General features: G+C 38.9%; 1 pseudogene; it reads left to right on the forward strand.

Moving 5' to 3' along the window:
* The first annotated feature begins 3 nt into the window (after positions 1 to 3).
* On the forward strand, positions 4 to 769 carry LOC103089966 (craniofacial development protein 1 pseudogene; annotated as a pseudogene).
* Positions 770 to 8,010: the final 7,241 nt, after the last annotated feature.

Below are 8,010 nucleotides of genomic sequence, written 5' to 3' on the forward strand. Positions count from 1 at the left end.
GAAGAGCAGACACAGAAAACCAAAGGGAGAAAAAGAAAGGCTCAGAGCATTCTGGCCAGGAAGAGAAAACAAGGTGGCCTCTCATTAGAAAAGGACGAGAAGGATGCCAACGAGGAATCTGGAGGAAGTAGCAGTGAGGAGGAAGATGCAACAGCAGAGCAAGAAAAAGGCATTGAGTCAGAGGATGCGAGGAAAAAGAAGGAAGATGAACTATGGGCCAGCTTCCTCAATGACGTAGGACTAAAATCAAAAGTGCCTCTGTGTACACAGGTTAAAAGAGGAGAGGAGGCTGAAGAGACAAGTTCAAGTAAATTGTTGGTCAAAGCAGAGAGCTAGAGAAACCTAAAGAAACAGAAAAAGTTAAAATCACCGAGGTGTTTGATTTTGCTGGTGAAGTCAGGGTGACTAAGGAAGCGGATGCTACAGCTAAAGAAGCCAAATCCTTCTTGAAGCAAAATGCGAAAGAAAACCCGCCAGGCTAATGTCCCTTCAGCTCTACCGTCACTTCCTGCTGGGTCAGGGTTAAAAAGATCAAGGGCCATGAGCAGCCTTTAGGGGAAAATAGGAGCCAAGAAGCAGATAGATGAGCACCCTAGAGAAGGCCGAGCTGGACTGGGAGAGCTTCAAGGAGGAAGAGGGCATTGGAGAACTAGCCATCCACAATCGAGGGAAGGAGGGGTTCATCGAACGGAAAGCTTTTCTAGCCCGAGTGGATCACAGGCAGTTTGAAATCTAGTGAGATCTCAGGCTGAGCAAAATGAAACCCTGATGTGATGAGGAACCTACAGCAGCGTAATCCTGTTTACAACGTGAGCTTTCTGCGCGTCTATGAAATATTTCCTGTGTTTCCCCTTGACTGTTTCCCAGCAAGGTCATTTTTTTCTACATTGAATTTCTGTCTTTGTATCTTGATCTCATGTGATTTCAGTCATTTTACTTTTAATAGTTTGTCTTTTAAAAAATAAAAATAAAAAAGTACAGGTTGGTCCTGTGGGGGGGAAAAAATTTCTCAGAGCATTTCAAGAAATTCCCGGGCAGCTACTCTATCTACACTTGCTGCCTCACTGCTTACTTTTACATTGGCTCTAGCCTTGAACCGATGAAACCAGCCATGGCTGGCATTAAAAGATTTGCCCTCTGATTCTTCGCCGCGTTTCTTCTTCAAGTCTTCATAAAGGCTTTTTAGCTTTCTCTTGAATCAGCATTAAGCTGAGCAGGACTCAGCGCTGACGTTGATCCTGCATCCACACACTGAGAAGCTTCTCTATCTCCTCCATCACTTTTCCACGCTTCTTCGATATTATCATTGATATCATCGGCACAGCAGATTTTACATATTCCATGATCTTGTCCTTGTTCTTTAGAATTGTACTGATGGTTGAACGATTCATGTTATAAGAGTGAGTGACGTTTACTATTTTTTCACCTCGCTCCACTATCTCAATTATTTTCACTTTTGTTTCCATTGTTATCACTTGGCGCTTCTTAACAGTACCACCTACATCACCGCTGCTTTTATGCTTGCTTCCGGACATCCTGGGCTTGAAATAAAGATACTGTACTCTATAGAGTACTGTACAGTAAAGTACACAAAAGCACAACCACTTGTAGAGAATGCATGCATGTGACAATATACGCCAGACACGTGAACTAACCTATGTGATTGGACATGAGAACGCATGTTCGCATCTTTGAAATTTTGCATCTTGAAGGTTTGTATGTAGGGGACTTACTGTATGTAAAGATTTCAGAGGACAGTGTGGCCAGAGTATAGGGTATATGAGGATAAATATTTGGAGAAAGTGTTGTAAAAGTAGGCTGAGACCAAGCTATAAAAAGTCTTCTTGTCCGTGTTAAGAATTTGGTTGGGATTTAAGAACTGATTAGATATTGGCAGAGGAGGGTCAAGTAACTATGAGTTTTCCAGATTGGTTGATTAAGTAGATACAAGTCTATCTACCCAGAAGTATAAATAGAGTGAATAGGAAGACTGGGCTTTTGCTCAGAGAAAAGTATAGGAAAAATAGGCAGAATTCCAGGATAGAGGAAGAGATAACACTGGAATTTGTGGATTTAGGGTGTAAAGGAATCTGACTAAAGACACTTCCTCCCTGCCCTGATACACACAGTGCTGCTCTGTAATCTGTGTTAAACTGCACTGTTAGTTCCTACTTCTTGTTGTCTTATTAATCCGATGACATCCAGGGAGATAGACAATTGGCGAGAGCTATTAGGGGCAGATAGGCAGGCAGGATTTGGGCTGGGATGGATACTATTAGATAACAGGTGTTTCATAAATTCTCTGCTCCTTCTGTGGTATATCTCAATTTAGGGAATTTCTCTTCTCTTCCTCCCTGGATCCCACACTTGTTGCACTTCAGGAATTTAATTTATCCTCCCTTAGTTACACATCCTCTGACTGCACTTAAGGAATTTGAGTTACTTCCTATCAGTTTTGAATCACCCTATTTGGCAATCTTGGAGTCACTTGAACATATTCTCATCTCATCACTATTATTTCCATCCTCTGTAAACAAGTCTAGTGTTTTCCCCAGGTTCATTCCTTCAGTTGCATTATCTCTTATTCATTTATTTTTTAAAGGTCCCAGATCCATCTCTCTTAGTATAGGCAGCAAAATGCTATGGAAGAACTCTTTGGAGAGGAAAAGGAATACTGGTTCTAGTTTTGCCGTTGATGGCTATTCAGCTTTAGGCAAATGCTTTACCTCATTCAGCTTCTGGATCATAAAATACAGGAAGGCGCTAAAATAAATGTGCTTCGGAGACTTCCTATCCACAAAATTCTATGACTCACAGTTTGTCCTAGGTGGCCTGAGAGTCTACCCATCTGTTCTCCCTTTATGGGCTATGATTGTATCTTTATTATTGTATTTATGGCATTGTAATTAAATAATCTTATTCTTTTATTTAAGTAATATATATTTATTGAATTACTGCTGACTATATGCCAGGTACTGGCAAGCACAAAGAAGAGAACAGTTGTGGTCAGTCCTTTTAGAGTTTACAGGGTAGCTAAGAATGTGATATGATGATATATGACTTGATGAAAGCAGCAGAAGATAAAAGTACAGAGTATTAAGGGATTCAAGAGAGATCTCTCTTAATCAGGAAAGCCTCCCTTAAAGGACTTTATGCAGAGTCCTAAAGGAGAAGAAAGGAAAGGGAAGAATGCTCCAGACAGAGGGAATAGCATGTTAGAATGCTTGGAGATGGGAGAGCACAGGGTTTCAAAGAAGGTCAGTATAGTTGGAAAAGAACGAATGGAGAAAGAAGTATACAGAAGCGGTCGTGTGGTCAGATTTTGTTCAGGGCATTTTGAGCTGTCTTAAGGTTTTAGACTCTATCCTGTGGGCAATAGAAAGCCACTGAAAAGTTTAAAGTAGGAATGTGCCCTAAGCATATTTACATTTTGAGTTTCAATCTGGATTCATACTGATAATGAAAATAAAATAATAACTAATTTTTATTGCATGCTTACTGTAGGCACGGCTATAAATTCTTTACAGAAATTGTCCTACTTAATCCTCACAGTAACTGTATTAGTTTCCTAGGGCTGCTGTAACAAATTGCAGCAAACTGAGTGACTTAGAGTAAGAGAATTTTTTCACAGTTCTGGAGGCCGGAAGTCTGAAATCAAGATGTCTCCTAGGTCATGCTCTCTCTGAAGGCTCTGGGGGAGAATCCTTCCTTGTTTCTTCCTATCTTCTAGTGGTTGCCAGCAATCCTTGGCATTCCTTGACTTACAGATTTATCATTCCAATCTCTGCCTTCATCTTTACATGACATTCTTCCCTATGTCTCACATTTTCTTCCCTCTGTCTCTGTCTCTGTGTCCAAATTTCCCTCTTCTTATAAGGATACCAGTCATTGGATCAGGGCCCATCCTAGTGCAGTATGACTCCATTTTAACTTGACTACATCTACAAAGACTCTATTTCCAAATGATTACATTCTGAGGTTATGTGTAAACATGATTTAGGGGGGACACAAACCTACCACAATAACATTAAGAGGTTAACCCAGGTTGAGATGTGAGGAAACATAGGCGCAAATGACTGGCATTTATAGAGGTTAGATTAATTAATGGAACCTTTTATTATTGTTGTTATTAATATTACTTCTTAGTTGGTTTTTTTTTAAGTGAAAAACATGCATTAGCAGGTCTGGGCTGAGGACTATCTGTTGCTAGGGAGAAATAGATATAAAATAAGTGGAAATGAAATAATAGTCAAGAAACACACTGAATACACAATTAATGCAAATATAAGTAGTCAAATAAATCACAAAGATGTAAGATTTCACCTGTTAGCCATCTAAAGTGAAAGGTGATATTTGATCCCAAGGTGAAGTAACCTGGCCTTGGTGTTATAGAGACACGGGGGACTGATTTTTCTTTTGATGATGGAAAAATTCAAGAGCATTCAGGTTAAACCAGGCCATCATTTCCCACGGATAAATCAGAATGTCAGAGAGAGGTCTAGCAAGTGCAGCAAAATGTTTTTTCCTGGCTTGAATTATCCCAGTAATTATATACATTCTACATTTTGCTTAGGTTGGGGGCACGCAGGTAATTAATGGTCTTAATTTGATAGTGATTACAATTTGGATCATGCTTTACTCAACATTATTTGACTGAAACTGGAGGGCAACTGAAGGTGGTTTTTTTGTTTGTTTGTTTTTAAGGAAAATAACTTAATAAAAGGGGAAGGGAGTTTAGGATTGCTTCTTTCTAATGTCAAACATAATTAAAAATTTTTAAAGAATAAGGAAGGATTACTGAGGGAATTAGTTTTCTTTTTCAAAACACAGTGCCTAGCACATAAATTTTCAATAAGTATGTTGTAATTAATTGTACTGGAATATTTCAGAAACAGCATGCAGCATTGGAATCATCTTTATGTAGGTCTGCCCTATACATCTAAATAGAAGGATGAAAGTAGAAGGATGAACAAGATGATCATTCAAGATCATTTCCAGCTTTAGGAATATTTATAACACTCTTTTGGAATGTTTAATCAAACTGTAAATTCTACTTTCTCTAGTAAAGTGCTGTTTGAATTACTTATTTCAGACAGAGCTAATCAGGTTAACTTCTAATCATGTAATTAGAAATCAAATTAGCTGGGAAAAGAACAAAAAATTTTCTGATTTTTTTTTTGTTTTTTCTTTTTGGGGGGCTTATCAGTATAAGTCAAAGCTACAATTCTGGGACATCAAAAAGACCTTGAAATGTTGTTGTTGCCTCAGAAGAGTTTGGGACCCCCAGTGAGCATCTCTTAGAGTTTATCAGGGTTCTGTTGCTTTCCTCATATTAACTCCTCCAGGCAATGAGTAGATCATTGGTTTTAAGCAGTTACAATAGTGCTAAATTATTTCATATTTTACTCTCCTTTTTTCTCTGGCCTTCATTCTGCCCTTCAGAAATAGGTGTCACACAGACCTGAATGTGATAACATCTCAGTAAGCAGAAGTTGTGTGTCCTTGGGAAAGGACCTTGATCCCAACTTAATTTCCTCCCCAATTCCTAATAAACTACTAAGCGCATAGTAAATACTCAATAATATTTGTTGAATAAATGATTTTGTGAAATGGAATCAACAGCGTATTTACCCCCAATAATTATTAGGAGTAGTAATACAAAGTCACTGAGACTGCCACACACTTGTCAATCCTGTATGCTGTTAATTATTATATTATTAACTGTATTAATGATAGGACTGTGCTACCTTCATTCACAATTCAGTTTGAATGACCTAGTGTGAATAATCTACCCCAATAACCTCTTAACCTCTCCCTGTTTTCTGTCTCTTCTCTTTAACCCTTACTTTCCACAATAATACCAAAAGTTATTTTTTTAAATATAAATTGTATTATGACAAAGCCATGACCTGGAGGCTCTAATAGCTCCCATTTTTTTTAATGGAAATGGCCTTCAAACTCCTAACAGTAAGAAAACCAAAAACAACAGAAAACTAAAACTCATAATTAAATATATATATTTAATTATTTATTTATTATATCCATGGACCACTAAGTTGTCATACTACTTACATTATAAAACCTAAAAATAAACCTTAAAAAAGTTGTGATCATGATTAAAAGGTTTTGCTGATCATGGTGGCTCTATTTTAATATTCAAGCCACCATATACACTTAGGATAAAGTCCATATTAATAATCGAGGTATCAGACTGTCCTCTTGATACACACACATATATATATATATATATTTTTTTTTCCTGACCTTGATAGACCTGCTTGAAATTAGTTTTGTTCATTAAGTTGCTGACAGAGAGCTGGTTCTAGTATTAAAAGTGACAACCCTGCCCTTCTCATGGAGTTGGCCTCTTTGTACATGATTAGTCTCACCTTTAATTCATGGTTTCTGTGTTCATTTCCTATGGTTGCTGTAAATATTACCACAAACTCGGTGGCTTAAAAGAACAAGAATGTATTCTCTTACAGCTATGGAGGCCAGATGTTTGAAATTAGTTTCACTGGGCTGAAAACAAGGTGTTGGCAGGGCTGCATTCCCTCTGCAGGCATCCTCCAGAGGATTATCCTTCCGTTGCCTCTTCTGGCTTCTGGTGGCTGCAGGGATCACTTGGTCTGTGACCACATCACTCCAATTTCTGCCTCCATAGTTACATTGCCTTCTCTTTTGTCTCTATCAAATTTCCCTCTATCTCTCTTTTATTAGGATGCATGTGATTGCATTTAGGGCCGGGATAATCTACCCGTCTCAAGATCCTTAATTTAATCACAGCTGCAAAGTCCCTTTTTGTAATATAAGGTAACATTCACAGGTTTCAGGGATTGGGACATAGATATCTTGGGTAAGGGAGCATTATTCAATCTACCGCAGTTTCTCTGCAGATATGTTTAATAAACCTGGGTAGGCAGAATTCTGCAATGGCTCTCAAAATTCCCACTCCCTGGTGTGTATGTCTTGTATGAGTCCCTCTCCTTCAGTGTGGGTGGTTCTGTGATAGGATGGATTTCATTCCTATCATTATGTTATGTTATATGGCAAAATGGATTTTGAAGATGAGATTCAGGTCCCAAATCAGTTTATTTTGAGTTAATCAAAAGGAAGACTATCTGGGTGGCTCCAACTTAATCAGGCAGAAGCCCTTAAAAAGGAAGAAATTTGAAACATGAGAGAGATTTTTCTCTTGCTGGTCTTGGAAAAGGTGGAAGCCATTGTGAGTTCTACAGCCAAAAGGAAGTAAATTCTGCCGACAACTTGAATGAGTTTGGAAGAGGATGGAAAGTCTCAGGTAGGATGGAAGCTCCAGTCACCACTTTGACTGCAAACATATGAGACCTGAGCAAAGAATCCAGCTGACCCCTGCCAGACTCCTGACCAATGAAAACTGAGATAATAAATGGGTGTTATATTAAGCCACTTAATTTGTGGTACATTGTTAGTCAGAAACAGAAAATAGTAGTAGAATAGCAGTACAAGGCCACTTAGCCTTTTCTGAGAATGAGATTAGCTAAACCTAGACAAAATCGTCCACTGATAGGAACCCATGTAAACTGCCACATGTGGCTGTACTCTCAATGAGAATAGGGGAGAGGAAGTGCCATTGTCAATCTCTCAGCCATGTGGGCATCCCAATTTATTCATCTTAGGATACTTTAACATGTATTTGACATATAACTGGTTGACAAGTTGAGTATCTGGCTGGTCTAACAGTATCTGAAATTATCACCATGACATTTAAGGATCTCTACAGTGTAATGTCAACTATGTTTTGATTCTTCTCCCTCTGTCCACCTCTCAACCTCTTGGTCCATTTGTTAAATGATGCTGGAACACGCACTGCTCTCCAAATGCACAGTTCTGTCTTCCACGTTTTTTGTTTTTTGTTTTCTTTTTGCAGTACGCGGGCCTCTCACTGTTGTGGCCTCTGCTGTTGCAGAGCACAGGCTCCGAACGCTCAGGCTCAGCGGCCATGGCTCACGGGCCCAGCCGCTCCGCGGC

Source organism: Lipotes vexillifer, unplaced genomic scaffold (genome assembly GCF_000442215.2).
Source record: "Lipotes vexillifer unplaced genomic scaffold, Lipotes_vexillifer_v1.1 C27542632, whole genome shotgun sequence".
Lineage (NCBI taxonomy): Eukaryota > Metazoa > Chordata > Mammalia > Artiodactyla > Lipotidae > Lipotes > Lipotes vexillifer.